We start from the raw sequence: 26,658 nt of genomic DNA on the forward strand, positions 1-26,658 counted from the left end.
AAAATATAAATAAACAGTTTTCAGGAGAAGAAGCCTGCATTACTATAGTTGTATGAAAAAATGCTTCAGATCACTACTGATAAGAGACATGAAAGTTATACAGTTCTGCAATACCACCTCACATCCATCAGATTTAAAATGTTGACCAAAGAAAGGAAAATGACAAATGTTGAATAGACTCTGGAAAATCAAACAAATTGATGCACTGGTGGACCCATGAATGGGTACTATCATTCTAGAAAACAGTTACATATACACACACAAAGTTACTAAACAGTGGATGTCCTTTGACCTAGCTCTGCCACAGCTAAAAAAGAATGAGGAAAAGGACTTTTTAGGTACAAAAAAATGGTAGTTTTTTTTTGTGCTGGCAAAAAACTTGAAATGGAATAAACATTTATCCAGTGCTTACTATGTTCTAGGGATTATGCAAAGTACTTTTGAGTAAGATCACCTCATTTGATCTTCACAATTATGTGAAGTAGGTATTATTACTATCCCCATTTTACAGCTGAGGAAACTGAGGCAAATAGAGGTCAAAAGTGACTTTGCCAGCTAATAAGTGCCTGAAGTCACATTTGAATTCAGGTCTTCCTAACTCCAGTCCACATTATTATCCTCCATGCCAAAAACTCCTGAAACTAAAAGAATGCCCATCAACTGGGGAATGACTGGATGAATTGTGAGAATAGATTATTTCAAAGAGACTAGGAAAGATAAACTGATGCTAAAAGAAGTAAGCAGAACCAGAAGAATGATTTATACTACAATATCTATATTTATTTTTATATTTATTTATAAATATTTATTTTTATAAATATATTTTTATTTTTATTATTTTTATAAATTTTTTAATTATTATTATATATTATATATAATTTGCATTATATATAATATATAATTATATAAATTATACATTATTATTATTTATTATTATATTATATATTGTATTATTATATTGTATATTATATTATATATTTATTATATATTACATATAACATAATGTATTATAATATATTATAATATATAATATATTATTATATTATATATTATTATTATATATAAATTATATAAAAATATAATAATATATAATATATATATAAATTATAAAATTTTTATAAATATAAATATATTTATACTTATAAATATATTTATATTTATACTACAATATCTAATTTATAATAATAAAAATGAATCTGAAGAACTTTAAAAACTAATGAAGACTGAAATGAGTAGAACCAAGAGAACAAGTTATAATAATTATACAATAATTATAAAATAATAATAATAATTGACAACAATATTGTAAAGACAACTCTGAAAGCTTTACAAATTATGATCAATGCAATAGCTATCCATGACTCCAGAGGACCAGTGGTGAAGCATGCTCTCCACTAACTGATAGAAAGATGATTAGTTCAGGGGGAGCTGAGAGAGAGAAAGAGAGACAGAGACAGAGAGAGAAAGACTGAGAGGAGATATGTATGTATGTATGTAAGCATGTGGTATAAAAGTGTGTATTGAACATGACCAATGAGGGAATTTATATTTTTGTTCCAAAGAATCTGATTTCCACCTGATTAGGGTGCATGGTATAAGGGAGAGAAAATCTATTTGTTAAATAAAAATTTTTAAAGCCTTAATTTTAAAGTGTGTGTGTGTGTGTGTGTGTCATTAGCACATTCAAAGACACTAGAAACAATTTATTCTGGGGACCCTGCCTTCAACACTATCACATAATTAGTTGCATTCTAATAGGACTCAGATCACCTCTAATTTGACGGCTGGCTGGCTAGCACCATGGACAGCAACAAATGCAAAAGATAGGTTCAAATTGAATCCTCTTCCTTTCTTTTAGGAAGAATTACACAATCTCAGTGTCTGATATGGTCAAATCAACTATCTTGTCAAACCTGAACAGAAATGACTCCAATAACATTCTCAACAAGCAGTGGGCTAGCTTTCACTTCAATACCTATGAAGGCTTGATGATGAGTCCTCTTCTTCCCAAAACTACTCGTATTTCTGAGCAGTTTTTATCCTTAGGAAATTTTCCTTGAATCCATTCAAAATTTCCACTGATTCCTCCTATTTTTGCCTTTTGAGTTTAAATAGAACAAATCAAAACACTCTTCACCATGATGTCAAATAGTTGAAGACTCACGTCATGTTTCACACACCTCAAAAAAAACTTTTTCTTCTCCAACCTGAAAATGTCTAGCTCCTTCAAAAAATTCTTAGGTACTAAAGTCTTCAAATTCTTTTCAATTCTGGTTATCCTTCTCTGGTTCCTTTCACATTTTCATGTTCTCCCTAAGTACCACCTAGAATGGAATGTGATATTCCAAACATTGTCTGAGTAGGACAAAGTATAATGGCAGTTCCACTTCCTTTTTCCTGGATCCTATGTCACTCTTAAAGTAGTCTTAAGGTCACATTACTTTTTTGGGATATTGACTCTCTGCTAACTCTGCTCACACTGCTAACTCATTGGGTTATTAAGTTTGCTGTTCAGTTGTTTTCAGTCATGTGCTGGCAAAGATAGTGGAGTGGTTTGCCATTTCCTTCTCCTACTCATTTTACAGATGAGGAAACTGAGGCAAACAGCATTGACTAGCCCAGGGTCACACAGTAATTGTCTGAAGCCAGATTTGAACTCAGGAAGATCAGCCTTCCTGACTTCAGGTCCAGTAGTCCACCCATTGTGACAGCTACCTGCCCATTGTTAAGCTTACAGTCCAATAAAACCTCCAGATATCTGTAAAACTAACTACTGTCTAATCAAATCTCTATTCCTTCAGTGGTTGGCCTTAAAACTTCAACTTCCAAGCATAGTGCTTAACATTCCTTATTAAATTTATTTTACTAGATTTCACTAGAATAAGGCTCTCCTTATCTCTTTGTGTCCATGTCTTGACTGAAGGCACTATCTCTTACTTCCCATATCCAATCTGTCACCAAGGCCTGCTGATTTCAACTTTGCAACATCTTTTGAGTATGCTCCTTTCTCTCCTCTGACCATGTTGGTCCAGACCCTCATGACCTCATGACTGAACTATTTCAGTCCAATGCGTCTGCATGAATTAAGTCTCTTCCTATCCCAATCCATCCCCCAATCAGCCACCAAATTGATTTTCCTAAAGTGTTTGTCAGACCATGTTACCACCCCATTCCCCTCACACACACACCCCCCATATACTAGTTGATCCCTGTCTCCTCCAGGATCAAATATAACATCCACTCTTTGGCATTCAAAGCCTTTCATAACCTACCCTTCCAATCTTTCCATTTTTCTTAAATTTAAAAAAAAAAAGCCTTCTTAAACTCTCTGTCATGTACTCTACAATCCAGTGGTGCTAATCTCCTTGCTGTTACACAAACAAGACACTATCTCTCAGCTTCAGATATTTTCTCTGATTTCCTTCATGATTGGACTGCTGTCCCTCCTCATCTCTAACTACTAGCTTCCTTGACTTCCTTCAGTCCTTTAAATTTCTAAAATCTCATCTTTTACAGGTAGCCTTTCCCAAATCCCTCTTAATTCTAGTGCATTTCCTCCTTTAATTTATTTCCTACCTATCTTGTTTGTATATATTTGTTTTGTTGTCTCCCCTATTAGATTGTGCATTCCTTAAGGAAAGAGATTGTCTTCAGCCTTTCTTTGTATTCCAGTGCTTAGCATAGTGCCTGGCATGTACTAGGGACTTAAGTTATTTATTGATTGAAATCACTGGTAAAAAAAAAATGTCATCACTCCAAGGTCAAACAGATCCTTGGGGTACTCAAGTGGAGGTGCCCTTCTAAATTAACATCGTTCTATTAGTGGATACTCTTGGTTTTTATTCATTAAACCAGTTCTGAATTAACCTAATTATCACAGATTTTAGAAATTGATGGGGGGGGGTTGTTTTAAAATCACTTTATTTCCCAAAATATTCTTCCTCTCTCCCTCCCTCAAAAAGCTTTGCCTATAAAAAAAAAGTAGTTCAACAAAATACAAACATCAACAAATTCTGACATTATATGCAGTGTTCCACATTCATAGTCCTCTACCTCTGAAAAGGAGGAGGGGAAGTGTATTTTCATGTCTCTTCACTGTGCTCAGGTTTAATTGTTATAAACATACAACATTCAGTTTAGATTTTTGTTGCCGTTTTTTCCATTTATGTTGAAGTCATCATGTATATTGTTTGCCTAATTCAACTTACCTCACATTGTATGAGTTCATGTAAATCTTACCAAGATTCCTTATGTTCACCATATTTATCATTTCTTACAGCACAGCAATGTTTCATTACTTTCATGTACCAAAATGTGTTTGGCCATTGTTCAAATAATATGTATCTACTTTGCTTAAAGTCTCAATATTTTGTGTGGAACTTTCTTTTAACCTTTGGCTTCCCTAAGGTATACATGCCTAACAGTAATGTCTACAGATATGAATATTTTTTTAACATAATTCCAAATTTCTTTCCAAAATAGTTGACCAAATTCACAGTTCTATTCTGTTGTTACATTAGTGTTCCCTTTTCCATAACCCCTTCATCACTGACTATTCCTATCTTTTGTCATTTTAACATCTTCTGGCTGTGAGGTGAAACCTTAGTGATGTTTTGATTTGCATTTTTTATTAATGGTGACAGAGCTATCTTTGATATGATTGTTAATAGGTTACAGTTCTTCTTTTGAATACTTTTCATTTCCTTGATTATTTTTTATTGGTGAATGGTAGGCCACATCTCTCCATCTTGTCCACAAGAATAACACAGGGAATTTTGTCAAATGCTTTACTTAAGTGTAGGTAAGTAATTTCCATATCATTCATTTGATTTACCAGTCTCATAACACTGTCAGGAAAGAAATGAAGTTACTCTAACATGACCTATTTTTAATGAAATCAAGTTTGATTTGTGATTACTCCTTCTTTATAAAAATGTTTTTAAATCATTCCTATAATAATGTATTCTAGAATTTTGCAAACAATCAAAGTCATGCCTGCTGACAGAGTTTCTAGGTCCTTTTTCTTTCTTTCCTGTAATTTAGGACATTTTCTCTTTTCTTGTTGTAGAAGAAATTGTACTTCTTCATGATCTTTCAAAGCTCTTAAACAATGGCAACAAGTGTATCTACCAATTCTTTCTGTACCCTGGAATGTCATTCATCTGGGTCTGGGGATTTGAACTTGAGAAATTAGGAGAGTTTTTACTATATTTTTGTTTATATTTGCTTTTATATTCAAATGTGAACTTCCTATTTAGCCATTTCTATTTTACCTTTTCCAATATTAATATCAATCTCCTTGATGGAGAAAATAAACACAAAAATTAGAGTTAGCTAGTTGGGGTTTCTTTTTGTTACCTGTCATAATCATGACAGATTCACATCTGTCATGACAGATTCACATCACAGATTCAATGGATCTCTTTTCTAAATTTCTTCTTTTTGTTAACAAATCTTAAAAATAAATAAAAACTGTGTCATTCTTAGCATTCATCAGCAGCTCTACCTTAGGCTGTAAACTTTTATGTTTGTTTTAGTCTTCTTATAAGACTATTTCATATGACCATTCATACACACACCAATTACTTCTACCTTCTATTTTTGCCTTTTCAAAAATCTATGTGGATCAATCAATTTATCCAATGATAAATGGAATTCTTCAATGGAATTATTTCCAATTTTTGATCTAATGTGTTTCCTATACCTCTTGATCTCTTTTTCCTTCCTCTGACTTCAATGCTTAGCACATTGTCTGGCCAATATGTGTTTTATAAAGGTTTGTTAACTTGTTGACTGACTAAATCTTTTGATTTAACTTTCTTGACTAAAAGGTAGGGTCAGGTCTTACTTTCATTTTCATCACTATCTTAAATTTAAGATAGAATGCTTAATCTCCCCACATGGCCTAAAGTTTCCATTTCTGCTTTCATAACCATTTTCCCCTTTTTGATCAAAAACAGGTTTAAGATAACAGTTCTAGACCAGGAAAATCATAAATGTTGGAGAGGATGTGGGAGAGTTGGAACACTAATTCATTGTTGGTGGAGTTGTGAGCTCATCCAACCATTCTGGAGAGCAATTTGGAACTATGCCCAAAGGGCAACAAAAATGTGCATACCCTTTGACCCAGCAATACTGCTTCTAGGACAGTATCCCCAAAAGATCATAAAAATGGGAAAGGGTCCCACATGCACAAAAATATTTATAGCAGCACTCTTTGTAGTAGCTGAAAACAGGAAATCAAAGGGATGCCCATCAATTGGGGAATGGCTGAATAAATTATGGTATATGAATGTAATGGAATACTATTGCACTATAAGAAATGATGAACAAGAAGACTTCAGAGAGGCCTGGAAAGACTTATATGATCTGATACTGAGTGAAAGGAACAGAACCAGGAGAACTTTATGCACAGCAACAACTACAGTGCGTGAGAGTTTTTTCTGGTAGACTTGGATTTTCATAGCAATGCAAGGACATAAACAAAAAATTCCCCATGGTCTTCTAAGGCAAAATGCTTTCCACATTGAGAGAAAGAATTATGGAATTCAATCACAGAATGTAGCAGATCATTTTTGTGTGTGTGTTTGTGTATTATGTATTGGTTTGTTATATGATTTCTCCCATTTATTTTAGATCTTCTACATAGCATGACCATAGTGAAAATGTAATCAATAGGAATGCATGTGCAGATCCTATATAGAATTGTATGCCATCTTGGGGAGGGGGGAGGAGGGTAGGTAGGGGAAAAAAATCTAAGTTTTATGGTAGTGATTGTAGAACATTAAAAATAAATAAAATGAATATTTAAAAAAGATAATAGTTCTAATTTTTACATTCTCTACCTTTTAAAGAATGAAATTATGATAAAATCAAGTCAAGAATTTATTAGCCACTCTATTTTAAGAAGAACAAAACTCTTGTAGGTGTCTAGAACAATGGTCTCCAGCCCTTTTGGATCACATACCGATTGTGAATCCTGGGAATTATAGTCTTGCGGAGAATATTCTCTTCCCACATTGGGAGAAACCAAGGCTGCCACAAGTTCTGAATCGGGGGAGATTCTTCCAACTATTCTGGGAAGTTTTGAACAGAGATTTATTAAATGGTAGATGGGAGCCAAGGAAACATAAGAACACAAAGGAGACAGAAGAGTGGGAAGTCCTTGCAGGTGATGGGAGGTCAGAGACTTGAAGACTGAAGCATTGCAGCCCCGTTCCAGAAGCCAAGCCTCCACTCTATAAAACATGTTATTGTTCAGGGTACCCTACTCTTTGTGACCCCATTTGAGATTTTCTTGGCAAAAATACTAGAGTGGTTAGAAACTAAATGAATATAGTTTGTAAAGATGATGGTTCCGACCAGTGGCTGTTTCCTGGGGATCAATTCAAATACATTATAGGTTTAATTCTGTCTTTTGGGTCTATCACTCCTTTCTGGCCACCCCCATCAGAATGCTTTGTTCCAGAGAACAGAAGTACTCAGCTAGAGCTAACCTGCAATGCAAAACATCCCTGGCCAAGAATCTATCATTCCTACATACTAAGGATGTATGTCTCTGCTCCATCTAACAAGTTGTCAGGTCTATGTTTTGAGTTGGCCATACCTATAAACCCAACATGACAAAAAGTGTTGAAAAGCACCAAAAGGGCTGAAGTAGAAATAACATGAGACCTAAGCCAGAGTAAACATTCCCAAAGTGGCAAATCAAGTATGAGACAGAGAAGTTTATCTCCCTACTCAGCCTATCCTTCAATGAACAAGCCATGAGATGTGATGTGCTCAGAATGTCAAAGAACAAGCCCTTGTCAGAGAAAAGGATCTGAGGTTGCCGTTAGTGACAGAACCTGAGCAGAAAAGCAGGGGTGTTGGGAATAGTCCCTGGTTTCTGAGTTCCTCCAAGTGACTTCTCTGTGAACCCTCTGGGAATTCATGAGTCCAAAGCTAGCCTTGGACATGTTAGCTAAACCCAACAGCACTCAAGTGTTTCTACTAAAAGTGGAACAATACCTCTTACCCCCAAGGGACTTATATTTTGTTAGAAAGATGCAATATATTCTCAAATAAGTAAAAACCATTTATATACAAAGCAAATGCAAGGCGATTATGGGGAATATTACCAACTGTAGGAATACTGAGGGAAATTACAGAGACAAGCTAGGTCTAGGCCTCAATTTATGTCTGAAAACTTCTAGGTTCAAGAAATGCCTATAATCAGGATGTGGGCAGCCTTGGTCTAATAGATGTGACAGCATATCACCCCATTTAGTAGTTCTTTTAATAGTTGCTGATTATATTCTTGTAAATTCTTTGCTCTTATGTAAAGACTACCTACTTAAGACAAGCATTAACTCTATTATACCATGTTCACAGGATTTAAGGTCACTGGAATACAGTAGAAAGGGCATAGTTTTCCAGAAAGTAGGTGTTTAAGCAAGGATTACAATTGAGTAAGTTAACAAGTGACTACTATACACCTTGGACCAGGAGTTTTTAACTTTTTGTATGTCAGGGACTGCTTTGGCACACTAATGACAACACTGATAATGAAAAGAAATGCTAACTTTCAGCTAGAGGCTGCTAAAAAATAAAAATGCATTTTTTTCCTATTCAGGTTTACAGAGAGAGAGATTGAGAAACCCTGTCCTAAACTAAAGATGCAAGCAGCTGTCACCACAATTCAAATGAGAAAACTGTGACCCAGGTCCAGGACAAGAATGTCACTTGCCCAAGATGATATATAAAAGTAGTTACCAAATCAGAGATAAAAATTCAGATCTCCTGACTTCCAACCTAGTCTCCACTACATTGCTAACAGATGGTTATCCTGTCTAAACCTCAATCCCTCCAGTGACCAGCCCTTCATTCTCTCCTGAAAGTCCAATTTATTATAAAACAAGCCTATTCCACTTTATGCTGAGCTGAAATCTGCTTCCCCATGACTTTTACTTGTTTGTCCTAGCATGTTCCTTTGGACTAACCAAGGTAAAGTGAAAAGAGTAATAAGTTTGGAGTTGGGAGATGTGTGTCCACCTTTTGCATCTGACACTAGCAAATTAGTTATATATCTTGTAGGTTAAATTTCTTATTAGTCAAAATGGTATAAACACACACACACACACACACATAAATAAATGAATAAGTAATATATAAATAACTCAAGGGGCGGTTTTACACAAAAAGCTTTATAAAATGTTATAACAATCATGATTATAATAATTATAAATATAGCTTAAATATACAGCAATTTAAAGTTTGCAAACTACTTTATATACATTATCCTATTTTAGTCATACAACAACCCTGTGAGATAAGACCTCACAGACCCCAGAACTCAACTGGAAATAACCATTGGGCATGACCTCTGCCATCTAGTGCCCATTGGCTCTCCCAAATGTGAATAACTGAAAACATGACACCTAGAGCTCACCATTCAATCTGCATTTGCCTTTTCCATAAAACATATGATCTTCAGTATACATTCTTGTCTTTATGTAGTCCTTTCTGTGAGGAAACTTTGCTTTCTGGTATATTGTTCATCTAGGGTTACAAAGGAAATAGAAGCATTACACAAGATTGTGAGGCATTAAAGACTTTAGGAAGATCAAAGGAATAAGGATATGGAAGGTCCCAGGAAGATTATAGGGATGTGTTTTATGAAAGAAATTCCCTATGTCTGTCTCTCCCCCTAATCAGGAAAAAGATTACTAGTTAGTTACTTAGCAACTCTGCTTTCTCAGCACCATTCTCCTTATTCCATTCTAACTAAATGAGCAGGCAGAGACATTTTTATACAGTGAAATTTAGTTCTTCAACGGATCACTCAATTTCAAATAGGTTTTCGTTAAACTTAGGTTCTTGCCAGAAGCATTTCTTACAGGCTTATCTTAGCAGTGAATTCTAAGAACAACGAAAAGGGCCTTTAAAATGGCTTTGTTAGAGGAAAGAAGAAAATAAAAGAAGGGATGACTGCTATTGGAGTGTGGGATGGGAGATGGGAGTGGGACCAGAAAGGGAGTGGAGACCATCATGCTATTTTAGAATTGGGTGAAAAGAACTGAGGATTTTGAACCTGGAGAAGAGAAGGCTTAAGGACACATGAGGGCTGTCTTCTAGAAGTTGTATTATTAAAGAGGGATTTGATTTCTTTTGCTCAAACCCAGAGAGCAGAACCAGAAATAAATGAGTGAGAGGCTCATCAGGCGATTTTGACTCAATGTAAGGAAAAACTTTGTAAGAACTAAGTTTGTTCCAAAAAATGGAATAAGCTACTTGAGTAGCAGTTTCTTCACTATGAAGACAGCTAGGGAAAGCCTTGGGTAGAATTCTGGACTTGGAGTCAGGAAAACCTGAATTCAAATCTTACATTTACTAGGACCCTGTAAAGGTCACTTAACCCACCCAATTTCCTCATCTATAAAATGGGGAAAATCGTAGGATGCTGTCTGGATAAAGTGAGACAATATCTTCTAAAGCACTATATGTTATAGCTATTATTATCATTATTATTATCTTTCATTGGAGGTGTTCTGGAAATTGAATGACTGCATATGATATAGATAGAATTCCAATACCAGCAGGGATAGGACTATATGATCTTTCAGGTCGTGTCAGACTTTGGCATTGTCTTATGAAGGGGAATATCCCCTACCGTAAGTCCTTATTTGGACATTATTAATATTTATAAGTACAGAAAAAAATGCTATAAAAGAAAAGATGATATTCCTAAAATGGAAGGACTCTGTATGTGTTGATAAATCTAAGTCTAAAAGACTGAGAGCTCCAGGAATACATAAAAGCAGAAAGAAGGTCATAATCTAACTTAACTGTACAAATAGCTTCTGTATATCATTTAAAAATCAAGGTTGGCTGTCAGTATACCACTATAATTAAGAGTGGTCTTCAGTAGCAATTTTTCTTTCTAAATATAATAATCTTGGAAGTGGGAAAACAGGAAACCAATCTTTTTCTCTCATTGACATCCATCAGAAAGCATGTAATAGAGGCTGTCAGCAAACTGACTTCTGCTATAAATGAAATTAAGTATTTCAATGGAAAAATCGTCATAATGCTTTTCTCATTGTCAACAGTTGTTTCCAAAAGTTGTAGGCATACCTTGATTTATGTAATCGGTGGGGTCCTGAAAATGTGTGTATAAATTGAGTTTTTATTCAATTGAATTATTCTAAATATTCATGGTGTTATGAAGGAGGCTGAAGAATATTACAACCTATGCACAAGAAGCAGAGTAAGGTATATTATGAAGGACATGCATGATTAGAAAGAGGAGTCAGTCACATAGTGATTGTAAAAAATTACAGATGGGGGGCGGAGCCAAGATGGCGGAGTAGAAACACACAAATACGCTAGCTCCGAACCCACAGCCCATGAAATATCTGTAGTAAAGAGCTGCCAATAAATTCGGGAGCAGGAGAAGCCACATAATAGCAGAGCGGACAAGATTTCTGTTCCAGAAGGACCGGCAAACCTCTCGCAAAAGGTCTGTCGCGCTGTGGACGCGAAGCCCAGCCCAGCCCTGCCCTGGCCCCAGCACCGAGAGGAGCAGATCCAAGCAGGCTTCAGGGACAGGATCTCCAGTGGCCACGCGGGTCCGTCCACCCACAGGTGACGGGGGTCGGTGAGAAGGTCTCTTTGCTGGGTCGAGAGGGGAGTGGGGTGCCCCCATACTCAGGCCCCCTTGGGAGGCAACAGCGGAGGAGGGAGCAGACCGGGGCTCCCCAAACAGGCAGGAGCCCAGATCCATCAGAAGAGCGGTGCTCACCATCAGGGGAAGACACAGAAGTCAGTGCTTCTACATCCCAGCCCACTCAATGGGATCAGTTCTGGGAAAAGGTCATAAAGAGCTCAAAAAATTTTCAAAATTATGTTAGAGAGGTGGGGGAAAAACTGGGAAGAGCAATAAAAGACTTGCAAGCAAAGTATGAACAGCAGGTCAGCACCCTGCTAAAGGAGACCCAAAAAAATGCTGAAGAAAATAACACCCTGAAAAATAGGCTAACTCAATTGGCAAAAGAGGTTCAAAAAGCCAATGAGGAGAAGAATGCTTTCAAAAGCAGAATTAGCCAAATGGAAAAGGAGATTCAAAAGCTCACTGAAGAAAATAGTTCTTTCAAAATTAGAATGGAACTGATGGAGGCTAATGACTTTATGAGAAACCAAGAAATCACAAAACAAAACCAAAAGAATGAAAAAATGGAAGATAATGTGAAATATCTCATTGGAAAAACAACTGACCTGGAAAATAGATCCAGGAGAGACAATTTAAAAATTATGGGCCTACCTGAAAGCCATAATCAAAAAAAGAGCCTAGACATCATCTTTCATGAAATTATCAAGGAAAACTGCCCTAATATTCTAGAACCACAGGGCAAAATAAATATTGAAAGAATCCACTGATCACCACCTGAAAGAGATCCAAAAAGAGAAACTCCTAGGAATATTGTGGCCAAATTCCAGAATTCCCAGGTCAAGGAGAAAATATTGCAAGCAGCTAGAAAGAAACAATTCAAGTACTGTGGAAATACAATCAGGATAACACGAGATCTAGCAGCTTCTACATTAGGGGATCAAAGGGCATGGAATAGGATATTCCAGAAGTCAAAGGAACTAGGACTAAAACCAAGAATCACCTACCCAGCAACACTGAGTATAATACTTCAGGGGAAAAATTGGTCTTTCAATGAAATAGAGGACTTTCAAGCATTCTTGATGAAAAGACCAGAGCTAAAAAGAAAATTTGACTTTCAAACACAAGAATGAAGAGAAGCATGAAAAGGTAAACAGCCAAGAGAAGTCATAAGGGACTTATAAAAGTTGAACTGTTTACTTCCCTACATGGAAAGACAATATTAGTAACTCTTGAAACTATTCAGTATCTGGGTACTGGGTGGGATTACACACACACACATGCACACGCACACACTCATAGAGACAGAGTGCGCAGAGTGAATTGAATAGGATGGGATCATATCTTTAAAAAAAATGAAATCAAGCAGTGAGAGAGAAATATATGGGAGGAGAAAGGGAGAAATGGAATGGGGCAAATTATCTCTCATAAAAGAGGCAAGCAAAAGATTTTTTTAGTTTGGGGAAAAAGAGGGGAGGTGAGAGAAAAATATGAAGTTTACTCTCATCACATTCCACTAAAGGAAGGAATAAAATGCACACTCATTTTGGTATGAAAACCTATCTTACAATACAGGAATGTGGGGGACAAGAGGATAAACAGGGTGGGGGGGACGATGGAAGGGAGGGCATGGGGAGGAGGGTACAATTTGAGGTCGACACTCACGGGGAGGGACAGGATCAAAAGAGAGAATAGAAGTAATTGGAAGCAGGATAGGATGGAGGGAAATATAGTTAGTCTTATACAACACGATTATTATGGAAGTCATTTGCAAAACTACACAGATTTGGCCTATATTGAATTGCTTGCCTTCCAAAGGGAGGGTGTGGGGAGGGAGGGAGGAAAAGAAGTTGGAACTCAAAGTTTTAGGAATAACTGTCAAGTACTGTTCTTGCCGCTAGGAAATAAGAAATACAGGTAAAGGGGTATAGAAAGTTATTTGGCCCTACAGGATAGAGGAGAGGATGGAGACAAGGGCAGAGAGGAATGATGGAGGAGAGAGCAGATTGGTGATGGGGATTGGAATGCTCGGTGTTTTGGGGTGGGGTGAGGGGACAAGGGGGGAGAAAATTTGGAGCCCAAAATTCTGTGAAAATAAATGTTAAAAGTTAAATAAATAAATAAATTTAAAAAAAAAAATTACTGATGGACAGGTCCAGTACAGCACTGTTGGGCACAAGAAATTAAAAAATCTCCAGAAAGTCCTCCAGCATGTTATATAACCCCTCTAAGGAAAAACTATAGAAGAATATATGTAGGCAAGAATGACACCAGATGAAACTAAGTTATGAGATGTATAAAAAGTTCAAGAAAGATCATTTCTGAGTAATTAATCATTTTATTAATCATGTTGGCAGATAATTAATAAAAGGGGTCAGTGGCACTCTCAAATGCCAAAGATCCCTAATGGAACCCACTTGATATTTATATGCCTTTGAAAGAGTGAGTGTCCCTGAGGATGGAAATCAACTCTGATTGGTTAACAAGTAATGAGAGAATGAACATTATAATGAGAGGTAGGCTTATTCTAATGAGGGTCTAGGGGACACAACTCTGATCACTCAGTTGTGGCCAAAGAGATTTATCTCTTCCCAGACCATGCTAGTCTAGGGTAATCTGAACAAAAGCAGAAATACACTTCCATTCAGACCTGTCTGACTAAAACACAATGGGCCAGAATCCATCAATTCATCTAAACAAACATTTCTTTACCTTTTGAACAGATCTGAGTTTTCCCTCTCTTTCCCTGTATTTCAAAGGCTGCCTAAACAGGGGCTGATTTCTGAATAGAGAAGTAGAAAAGGGGAAAAACCTTAGTCCTAATTTAATAATTGGTTATTAATGTAAGAAAAATAATCATTTCTCTCAGTTGTGTTCTGCACGGATGGAGAGAACACTTTTGGGAAGAGATCACAAATCCACTGTAGTAAAGAAACTTTTAAAAGTAATCATGGAATGAATTAATTTGTAAAATCTATAACTACTTTCTAAACACAAAATTTATCCATTTTACCCATAAAAATTTTCATATATTGTTGAAGGTGTGATGCTAACTATATTGAAAATGAACCTTCAAATAATGAGTCCCCTCTGGCCCTGAACATTAAAAATGCTGGGTGTCTTCATCTGAAATAAGCTGAATGATTAAATTATTTATTGTAATCTTGAGATATTCATCTTTTAGAATCCTGAAAAGTCCTGGACTGGGAGTTGGAAAGCCCTAATTTTCTTCTAACAGGAACTAATAATCATTGATGTTCCATAAAGTATTTCCACCAAATGTTATAGCTTCAGCAAAATAAATTCATGATTAAAAATAATACAAACAAGCTTAATACAAACAAACAAGCTCAAAAGAATGTATTGATACGACTGATGTCTGCTTTTATGGTGAGGTATGTATACAGAGCATCCTAGGTCTTAATCCTAAATCTTTAATAGCCTATACATGTACTTTGTGCATGACCTTGGGCAGATCACCAAGCCTCTCTGTGAACATTTTGTAGCCTCAGTCTCTTCATCTTAAAATGAGGGGTTAAGACCAGATGACCTCTAAGGGTCTTTGTATATATGTATAACTTACATTTGTGTTTCTTTTAAATAGTCATTTACATGGATAACAGATATTTGAAAGCTAAATTTCAAGGCCTAGAGACAGAGCCCAGAAATGCTACAACTGGACAAAGTATTGTTTAGGGGGTGAGAGGACTGAAGTTTGAATGTCAATTTATTTTTTTTATTTTTATTTTTTTTTGCAGTAGCTAATTTATTTATGACTTCAAGAAAAGGCAGATGTCACAGCAACACAGCCCTTAGGAGTGGAGTGCCCTCCATTTGTCCAAGGGGCCCCGGCTGGGGATATACTTAACCCCACAGCCATCAGGAATGAGTTGCTTCTCAGCTATCATATCATCAAACTCATCAGCATTGAACTTGGTGAAACCCCATTTCTTGGAGATGTGGATCTTCTGGCGGCCAGGAAACTTGAACTTGGCTGTACGAAAAGATCCAATCACATGTTCTTTATTCTGGACCTTGGTTCTTATCGACATGATAACTTGACCAATGTGTACAGGGGCTACAGAGCCCTGGGGTTTCCCAAAGGCTCCCCGCATGCCAGTCTGGAGCCTATCAGCCCCAGGACAGGACAACATCTTATTGATGTAGGTGATATGAAAAGATGTAGCCGCACACGAATATGAAAGCCATCCTCGACACAACTCTTCACCATGTACTTGTTGGCACAGATCCTAGTGGCCCCTAAGGCTTCTAATGACAGCTGCTCATATTCATCTGACACCATGTGGCCACACAATGGAAATTCATCCATTTTGCCTTCTGTCTGCCAAGATCGAAGATTTCGTATCTTGGCATCAGGAGCTCCCCTGCAGAAACGGGACTTTGGGTACGGCTTATTTTTACAATACCTATAACAACGAGAGGGACGCCGGCCCATGGCACCGGTGCCAGAAGGGGCTGAGGTGAAAACGGAAACAAGAGCATCTGTCTGCGCCAAGACAGAAGCATGGAGTGAGACGCGGTACCACCAGTCGGGCTCACCTAGCCTCAGGGAAAAGGACCTGAATGTCAATTTATTAGGCTTTGAGCAAATCACTTAACTTCTATGGCTCTGTGTCCTCATCTGTACGGTGAGAGGATTATATTAGATTAACTTTCAACTCAACATTCTAACATTTTTTATCTAAAGTTATATTCTTTGCAAAAAGAAAAATAACCTGTGGTTTGAAGTATGTTGAGGGGGAGGGAGAAGAAGAAGGAATCAATGTCCTACTTTACAAAGTTAGAAATTTTTAAAATAGCATTTTAAAGTAGTATTATAGATAAAATCATTGCATTGAAAAAGAGATCTCAAAACGACGAAGATAGAGACCAATTTAAAAAAAGAAGTTGGCAACTGCTGAGATGGTGGGTTTAAAGCACTACCGATATGCTATGTACTGTGAATGAAATATGAATATGGCCTGGCTTAACGTCTCCTGAACTTTACTGATTACACTATATAGAAAGATGCATCTGTTCCTCACAAAGTAAGGATAGTAGAGTCTTTGAAAAGGATATTCAAGAAATCCACAGGGATCCTAAGGCAGAGAATGATATACCCAGCCCTCAATGCGTGTGGCTGTTCGTTTGATATGGTGTGTCTCTCTCACACTATCATTCCAGTTGTAATGTTCCTCAGTCCCATCTCTGGAGCCCGGAAATTGAACTCTTGCTAAGTGCTAACAGCAACAAAATTCCAAAACAAGTGACTTCAGAAAACAAATGGACATTTTGTCTTGAAATATTGAGCTTTTAGAAAAGCATTTCCTTTCTTTGCTGGGGTTTTCATACTATCACCCCCCCAAAAGAGAAAAAAAGCAATGAATGAGAGAAATGAAAGCCTGAAGAAACCAAAGAATGTCCCCTTTGTAACATTCTTTCAAATAACATGAAATACTGCAATGAAAAATGAAGTTAATCAGTGGCTGAGTAGGAGCTAATGAGTTATTTGTGACCTGAAGAGGTTATCACTCTGTTCCTCAGTTTCTTCTTCTGTAAAAGGTGGTTGGACTTCACGGCCTCTATAGTTCCTTCCAGTTTTAAATCAAATATCTCTTTATGTTGGCATTTTTAATAATACATTTTCAAAAGAAATTTAGTCAGTGGTTTGTTTATATGAGTTGGGGCAACACAGAAAAAAAAAGAAATGTAGAGAGAAGTATCCAGATAATTGCTTTTATATTATACTCTCTAGGAAGGTTCTCTAGGTTCATCAAATTTACTGGGTTCATCTCAGAACATTTCAGGGGGAAGAAATTAAGAGAACAAGGTAGTGAAGACGAGGCCCAGATAGCCAATAAGTCAATGTAGATACCTCCAGTAGCCACCAATGTTGTTAAAATTAAAGCTATTTTTTTAAAAAAAGAAGTCATAAATGTCAAAGAATCTGAAACAGACATCATAACATGGAGAAAGTTTGATTTGCTGGAATTGAAAGTTTCTCCTTTCTGAATCATATCCCATAATTCAACTTGAGCTGAAAGACAGAAGTACTTTGTCTCTTAAAAGTGGGAGTGGAGGAACACCCCTCCCCCAATCTCTATCCACTACCTTATTATTAATCTTTCCAGCTCTCCTGTATGTATGTCTCCCTTTATTAAAATGTAGGACCTTTGTTTTATGCTCCTCCAGTGTTTAGCATAGTACTGGGACATAGGAAGTACTTCATTCACAAGAATTTTTGGCCTGATTTATACACAGCACAAATGAGATAGCACAGAAATTGAAAGGTCTGCAGACAAGATAATAAGTGTAAATCTCCCCTCCCAATATCTCTCCCTTCTTCTTCCTCAAGTGAGGTACAAAGGGAGTCAAGGTCAGAATCAAAGTTTTCCATCTGAGATGTAGCCATTTTGTCCACCAACTTCATCAGTTCTCAGCAAGGGGGATTGCCCCTCATCTCCCTGGGATGGAGCAAACAGGTCTAGGATAGACCCACTTTCATCTCACTCCCAGTCAACATCAATGTGTCACCAATCCTGTGCTCTCTGAGTAATAATTATATTCTAGTGTGCACTCACATACTGGAAATCAAAGAGGTGAAGGGTTACAATGAGAACACTGAGAAATCATTAGAGGCAGATATTCCTCCTATTTTATAACCCTATTTTATAACAGCAAAAATACTGGAGCTTTGTGGCACTGTTGAGGTTCGGGGTGGTGGGGACCCCAAAATACCAACACACGAGGTCCTGCTCTAATGAATTCTATACAAGACTTCTTAAAGCCAAAGAAAAACAAAGTTTATTAAAGATTTGCCATATTGGGTTGACTCTTAAGGAGCCTAAGCATTTGTAATGCCTTGTATTAACAAGCAGGCCAGATACAATCTCAGCTAAACAGAGTCAGAGCTGGATTGAATCTGAGCACCCTCATGGAGTGGAGATGGAACCTATATACAGAAAGTCTGTGGGGAAGATCTCAGTGTGGTCTTGATGAGACTGGGGTGTAACCAATGGTGGGAGACAGCAGGAGGAGTTTGAGGGGTATCAGACAATGTAGGGCTTGGGTGGGAAGCAGGTGGGGCAGTCAAGAGCTTGGTTGGCCGTTGTCCTTTGTTTTCAATGAGGACCAAAATGACATCACCATGACTGAGTGAAATTTCAGTGTGTCTGACTGTGGCTAATCAGATCAATACAAGCTCGGAATGCTCTACCATGGATTGGGCACAGATAGTCCCTGTGAATATTTGGGGTGGACATCCCAAATTTGTGCATACTGCGTTTACTTTGTGCTGTGGGCAAAGAGGTAACAGACAATGGAAGGCCAGATCAGGTTAAGGATAACAGATTTGAGTATGAAAGACCAGGTTAAGTGGGCAGATTCAAGGGGAGTTCAGGGAGGTTTCCAGAGTCTGAACCTCATCAGCAAAATTCAATTCCACTTCCTTTTATAATTCAAAAGAATAGCTTTAAGATCTTGTTAAAATTAGAGATATATAAAATGATGAAGTTTAACAGGACCCAAGAAATTATCTTCTCTAACCTCGTTATTTTATAGATGAAGAACTAAAGAGGTTGAGGGGTGATGGGGACCCCCAAAACACCGACAGTCCGGGTCGTGCTAGAATGAATTTGACTCAAGCCTTCTTAAAGCCAAAGAAAACAAAGTTTATTAAAGATTCGCCAAATTGGGCTGCCTCTTAAGGAACCTAAGCATGTGCAACGCTTGTATTCACAAGCTGGCCAGATAGAATCCCAGATAGACAGGGTCTGAGCTAGATTGCATTTGAGCGCCTTCATGGAGGCAAGATGGAACTTAAATACAGAAAAGAGTACAGGAGGGATGGCGGGGTGGGGGGTGGGAGGGTCTGGTAGTCTAGAGTGATGGGGGAAGAAGTTCAGGAAGGGACTCCAAGGAGGATCAAAGGCTGGAAACAACTGGAGGTAATCAACAAACATCAGACTAGGGGGAGCCTAGGTGGGAAGCAGGTAGGGCAATCAAGAGATAACAGACAATGGTCACTGATTTGAGTATGAAAGGCCAGATTCTGTGAGGAGATACAAGGAGAGCTCAATTTGTGTATGAAAGGTCAGATTCTGTGAGAAGATACCAGGAGAGCTCAATCTGAGTATGAAAAGTCAGTTTAAGTGGGGAGATTCCAGGGGAGCTCAAGGAAGTTCCCAGAGTCTGAACCCCATCAGAACCTGGGGCCCAGTTAGATTAAACTTACCCAATATCCCACAAAAAGGGGGTAAAGGACAAGAAGAATGGCTAATCCAATTTAAAGATAAGGGCAGGTGCTGCGGCCAGCGCAGTCCAGCAAATCTGGAGTGGTTACGGGGCTCACAGAGTGAGGATGAAAAGACAGGCGGGACATAGCAGTCTGAACAAGCTGAGTTTATTCTGGACATACTGAGCCAATAAATTAGGGGGTCGGGGTGCTTAAATAGTAAAAAACCATAGGGGTAGCAACTGAAGCATGAAACAACAAATTGTTATAAGTAGAAAGGGAGGCCTCAAGGTCTCTTTATAGGAATGTTATCCTGTATAGCAGGGGCCCTGATTCCTGGAACTTCAACACCTGAATTCAAGGATGTGCACCTGAGAACAATATATCACTTAACTTCTCAAGTCAGCTACTCTCCCTTGGAGGAAGGGAACTCTTGATAAGGGGCTCTTTCAAATGCCTCAAGGTTCTCTATCGGTAGGGAAATGGGATAGGGTTTAAAACTGATTCATTTGGTATATGGAACACCTAACTACAGAAATTATGTTTAACAAAGAAATTGGCTCCTCTTTTGGTAGCATCTAGTCTTAGAGTTTCCTGGTACAGTAAGAGGTTGATTTACCCAAGGTTACACAGTCAACTGATGTCAGAGGTAGGGCAGATCTTCCTGGATTTGAGGTCAGTTCTGTTGACCTGAAAACTTGGTTAAAGAAAAGGCAACAGGCTAAATGCATACATTTTATGATTTAATTAATTAATTAATCAATTCCCTATTAAAGAAAACAGTAACATAATGCATTATGGAGCCAGAAATGTTCTGGCTACCGATACAAAGAATTGGGCAGCCTTAAATATGTTTTTAGGACAAAGAAGTGTTCTGTGTCCTTCAGATTTATGATCTCCATGAGTGATTAACTAGACCATTAGAAAAGAATTTCTTAATTGCCTAGGTTGTAAATACAATAAGATAACAGAGTTTGACAAAGTTTCACATAGAAATTACGACCCAAGATGTCTGTGTTTTCTTTACCATTAACATGCCATAACATAGTATATGTCTACAAATATTAAGATATGGAAAACGTCCCATTATTCAAGATAGTGTCTTAGGTTAAAGGTCTCTTAAGGAATGTTAAGTCAGCCCTGGCTGGCTTTTGTTGACATAGGAAGAGGCATTCTCTGAGTTTGCTTCAGAGAGAACAAAGAGATTATTCCAAAATTTCATATTAAACATTATCAGTTCACTAGCCATAGTGCCATGGACACAAATATAAATCTGTGTCCATCTCTGTCTCTCTCTGTGTCTCTATATCTCTGTGTCTCTGTTTGCTCTCTCTGTCTCTTGTCTCTGTCCTTTGTTATCTGTCTGTATCTCTCTCTCCTCTCTTTTTCTCTGTCTCTGTCTCACTCTCCTTGTCCATTTGTCTCTTTGCCTTTGTTTCTCTCTGTGTATCTCTCTCTTTCTTTTCCTCTCTCTCTCCATCTCCCCTCCTCAAACCTTGCCCATTTATGAGTCTCAGTTATACCCTCCACTCCAAAGCCAAAAGTTAGTATAAATCCCTCTAGTAAACCAATTAAAATATTCATACCTCAGGGTCTGCCTGTAATCCTCAATCAGCTTGAAGAAGGAAGGGGGTAGATGAGAACTCAAAATTCAGTCTAAGAAGACTGAATCTCTGTTACATTCAAAAATGAAAGCAAAATAAATGTGGTTGATAACCAATCTAAAAATTAAACTATATTGGCAGTTAGATTACCTCTAGATGTTCAAGATAGCATGACTTTTCAACATATTCATCTTTAGCTTTGAGAACTTTCTATCACCTTTTTTTTTTTTCTTTCTCCTCTGGTAGGTAAAAACCCAGAAACACTATTGCTCAATGTCAGAAGTAAATCAATCTAATTTCTCTTGGAATCATCTACTGTTTGGGTGCCAATAATAGAGCAGCAGCTTCTTTAAAGACACAAACTTTCCATCTCCCATTTTCTACTACCTGAGAACAATTTCTTGGGAATATTTTTTTGAAATATATATATTCAGCTTGTTAGCTTGAAGTCCACAAATGCTGTCTTTGTAATTTCCTTAAACTGAATTTAATAGAAATATAAAATTAAAATTAACTAGACAGCTTGATATTATGACAAAGCCAACTTTAAATTCTTTTGTTTCTACATTGTCCTGAAATTATGTTGTGTTTTTTTATCACTTATCTGAAATCTTTCTCAGTATTAAATGATGTTCAAGAGTGCATTCATCAAAACCTAGAAAGACTTATATGAACTAATGCATAGTGAAGTGAGCAACAGGAGAACATTGTACACAGTAACAGCAATTTTGTTCAATGAAGAACTGTAAATTACTTAGCTATTCTCAACAATACAATGATCCAAGACAATCCCAAAGGATTAATGATAACACATACTATCCACCTTCAGAGAAAGAACTGATATTGATTGAATATAGACTGAAGTATGCTAGTTTTCATTTATTCCTTCTTTTTCTTTCATTCAAATCTTCTTGTACATAATGACTGATATGGAAATGTTTTACATTTTTTTTTTTAAAAAGAGTGCATTCATCTCATGGACCCTTATTATACCAGATACTCTGAGGTAACATTGTCATTTTTCATGGCTTCAGATTTAGAATTCTGTAGCACATTAGTTTTGATTAAGTAGAAAAGGAAAAATCAAAAATTATATTTCAAACTTGAAAACACTTCTGTCATGTCAAGATATCCAAAATGAATTTCTACTCCTGAAATATCCATATAGATCACAGCCTCAAGTAATCCAAATTCTTGGGTTTGTACTATGCAAAAATATCTGAAGTATCTATATATGTTATGTTTTTATTAAATATAAGTGCTAAGGATCAATAAGGCCATCCTAGCAGTCCCTTAAAAAGATCTGATACCCAGGAAATTTGTCTGAGGGGATCCCTAGGATGAATTTTTGCTTCTCAACGAGTTGCAAATTCTTTCATTTAGGAACTAGTCATGATCCAGGATTTGACCCCAACTTGCCTATAATTAACTCAGCAACATAAGTTTTGTGTAAAAAAGTAAAAATCTCTACTATTCATTGGCATGTGAACAGTGTAAAGAATGTATTTCTTTCTCTTACAAATGTAATATACTCTGCCTAACACCAATAACCACCAGACCTGAGCTAATTCTTTGTAAATGCATATTTAATGAAATGCCTTGGGTAGAGATTAACTTTCTTTGCTCAATACTTCTTATTGATTCAGGCTGCCTTGAAGTGGAAGCTGCAAACATTTTGATGAATGGATTGAAATGGTCCTAGAAAGGTCTACTATCTTACCAAAAAAAAAAAAAATCAACCTTTATTGGCCCTCAGTACTTATATTTAATAAAATCATAATAATAACAAGATTTATCCTCATTCTAAACTGAGGCTTAGAAGGCTATTGTTTTTATGCTGTTTTCTAATAAAAAGACTGATCTTCAAAATAACTATTTTCATGTATCAGGCATTAGGTTCACTGTCAAGACTGGAAAACTGAGTTGAGAGATCTCTTCTCAGAAGAGAGAGAACTATGAGTGCAGAATGGGGTATGTCCTATCAGAAATGGTCACTGTGCGTTGGTTTTGCTTAATTAGTATTTGTTGTTACAAGCAGAGTATGAGTGGTATCTGAAATATAGCAGGAAATGATTATAGTATGAAAAGAAAATAAAACAAAAAAGTACTCAGGGAGGTAAGTGTTTTCAGTGGTAGAATGAGAACTTGTACTTATGCCCAAAAGATGATCATGGAATATGAGTTGGAAGGGACTTTATAGATCATGCTGTACAGCAACCCTCATTGTAGGGAAATTCAGGCCTAGAGTGAGTAACAGATTTGCCCAACATACGGTGAATTAGTAGCAGAGGAAAGATTAGAACCTGGCCTGCTAACTTCCAATCTACCATTTTCACTGCATCACTAATCACCAAAGTGAACTCAGTTTACATTCTCTCTATAAAACCCATGCTTACTTTTTCTGCTCCACCCCCATGTACAAACAACCAAGGCTCTCAAGCTCCTGATTCCACTGTTTTTCTTGCTCTTAACTGAAGCAGCCTTCATTGAGTGCTGTACATCCTTAAACAAGGAAGGGACTTTTTAGGCATCTGAACTGATATTATTTATGCACTCAAATTCTACAAGTGGGGTTCTTAGCCTGCCTTCCTCCACCTACCAAAAGAACTATGGATAGATTTCAGGAGGTCTTTAAACTTGAATAGAAAATAAATCATATATTTATGGCAATGTAATGAGTTTCCTTTATAATTCTCTGTCTCTGTATATACACACACACATATATGTGTGTGTGCTTCTGTGGGTGTGTATATATACATATATGTGTATATATGTACATACATTTATATACATATATATAATTTTGTACATTTAAAAACATTATTCTGAGGACTGCCAAAGAAGAGTATCATTAGAAAAGAGTTAAAAACTTCTATTCTGGAAAATGCTTGCTCCCTTATCAGACACACTCTTCTTTTGCATACTGGCTCATAAATGTCTAATCTAATATCTAATCTAATCTAGTCTAGACAAACTATACTAATTCAGAAGTAGAATCTGACTAGGCTTTCTCACCAAGATGTGAAATCACTAAGCCTTCAGGCTCTTAACAGTGGCTCACATACTCCAGAGGGAGCTGTTTACATTCAGTTCTCTGTGTTAAGGTTTGGGGTGATGGGGACCTCGACATACCAATGACGAGGTACAGGGGTGATGGGGACCCCAAAACACCAACAGTCAGGGTCGTGCTCGAATGAATTTGACTCAAGCCTTCTTAAAGCCAAAGAAAACAAAGTTTATTAAAGATTCACCAAATTGGGTTGCCTCTTAAGGAACCTAAATATTTGTGACGCTTGTATTTGCAAGCAGGCCAGATAGAATCTCAGCTACACAAGTCTGAGTCTGAGCTGGATTGAATCTGAGCACCTAGTCTAGAGTGATGGGGGAAGAAGTTCAGGAAGGGACTCCTAGGAGGATCAAAGGTTGGAAACAACTGGAGGTAATCAACAAACATCTGACAAGGGGGCACCTAGGTGGGAAACAGGTAGGGCAATCAAGAGATAACCGACAACGGTCACAGATTTGAGTATGAAAAGCCAGATTCTATGAGGAGATGCAGGGAGAGCTCAATCTGTGTATGAAAAGCCAGGTTAAGTGAGGAGATTCCAGGGGAGCTCAAGGAAGTTCCCAGAGTCTGAACCCCATCACCAATACACTAGGTCCTGGTTGAATGAATTCAACACAAGCCTTCTTAAAGCCAAAGAAAAACAAAGTTTATTAAAGATTTGCCATATTGGGTTGATTCTTAAGGAGCCTAAACATTTGTAGCACTTGTATCAACAAGCAGGCCAGATAGAATCTCAACCAGACAGAGAATCTGAGAGCCTTCATGGAGGCCAGAAGGAACTTAATACAAAATAAGACTGAAGGAAGAACCCAGGTGTCGCCAAGTAGTCTGGGGTCCCAAGGATGGTCTTGATAGGGGATGTCAGCCTGGAATATAGATCAAACCCAGAGAGGATCCTGATGGGAGTGGCAGGCAGTCCAGACAATCCACAATCCTGGTGTCTTGGACCTCAAGAGAATGCTAAATAATGTCTGGTAATAGGATCAAAGGGAGGAATATTAAAAGAATGCTAAATCAAGGAATCCAAGGAGCCTCCCAAGACCAGGCTTTCCTAGGGCCCTCAGACAAATGGAACAAAAGCCCTCCCAATCCAAGGGAAAAAGGTTTGGCCTTGTACCCCATCATCTGCACTGACTCTGCCCACAAAGCAATTTCTCACTGTGTTCCTTCCTTCATGTTCTCCGGGAGTCAACTTGACAATGTCTTCCATTTTCTTCCCAGTGCTACCTTAAGAAATCTGATAAAAATTTTGAAAGTGAACTTTGACTTTTGAACTTTAAAAAGTGAACATTTGACCTAAGTTGTTAAAGGCACTAGTAGAAAAAAATATTGAGATCAGAGTTAAAAATTGTCCTGACTTTGACTAAACAGTTAAAACTAAGCAGGACACCCACATCAGAGCACTGACGTTCTAGGAAACTTTTGCAGCTGTGTGGCCAACAATTACTGATATTTCCCTCTAGAGTTAGTTTTCTGGCTTTCTCCTTATGTATACAATAAAATACTTGTTCTAAATAGAATTCTCCATTTTTCCTGTCCTTCACTATGTAGCACAGTTCTTTGAAATTCCCTGACATTTGCCATTGCATTTATCATGTTGTCCATCTTATATCTTGCCCCCTCCACTAGACTGCGAATTCCTTGAGAGCAGGGACTATCTTCTACCTTTCTTTTTATTCTCAGTGCCTAGCACAGTATGTGTTCAGTCATTTTCATTTTGTCTGATTCTTTCTGACCCCATTTGGGGTTTTCTTGGCAAAGATACTGGAGTGGTTTGCCATTTCCTTCTCCAGCTCATTTTACAGATGAGGAAACTTAGGCAAAGAGAGTTCTCACTTTCCCAAGATCACTCAGCTAGTGAGAGCCTAAGGCCAGATTTGAACTCAGGTCCTCTAGACTCTAGGGCATGCACTCTATTCACTGTAACACCTTGTTGCCTGGAGCACATAAGTGCTTAATACATCTTTACTGACTGACTGACTGTCTGCCTTAAAAGATATATAGCTTGCTCAAAAAACATCTTCTACACCTTGGAAGATGGAAACTTGTCCATAATGTCTTAAATCAATATTTCTTTGGTTGCAGTTTCTCTTCCAGATGTCTTTGA

At 37.4% G+C, this 26,658-nt stretch overlaps 1 pseudogene; it reads right to left on the reverse strand.

Moving 5' to 3' along the window:
- Positions 1 to 14,848: 14,848 nt before the first annotated feature.
- Positions 14,849 to 16,218, reverse strand: LOC140509290 (large ribosomal subunit protein uL16-like; annotated as a pseudogene).
- Between the last annotated feature and the right edge of the window lie 10,440 nt (positions 16,219 to 26,658).

Source organism: Notamacropus eugenii, chromosome 5 (assembly GCF_028372415.1).
Source record: "Notamacropus eugenii isolate mMacEug1 chromosome 5, mMacEug1.pri_v2, whole genome shotgun sequence".
NCBI classification, from domain to species: domain Eukaryota; kingdom Metazoa; phylum Chordata; class Mammalia; order Diprotodontia; family Macropodidae; genus Notamacropus; species Notamacropus eugenii.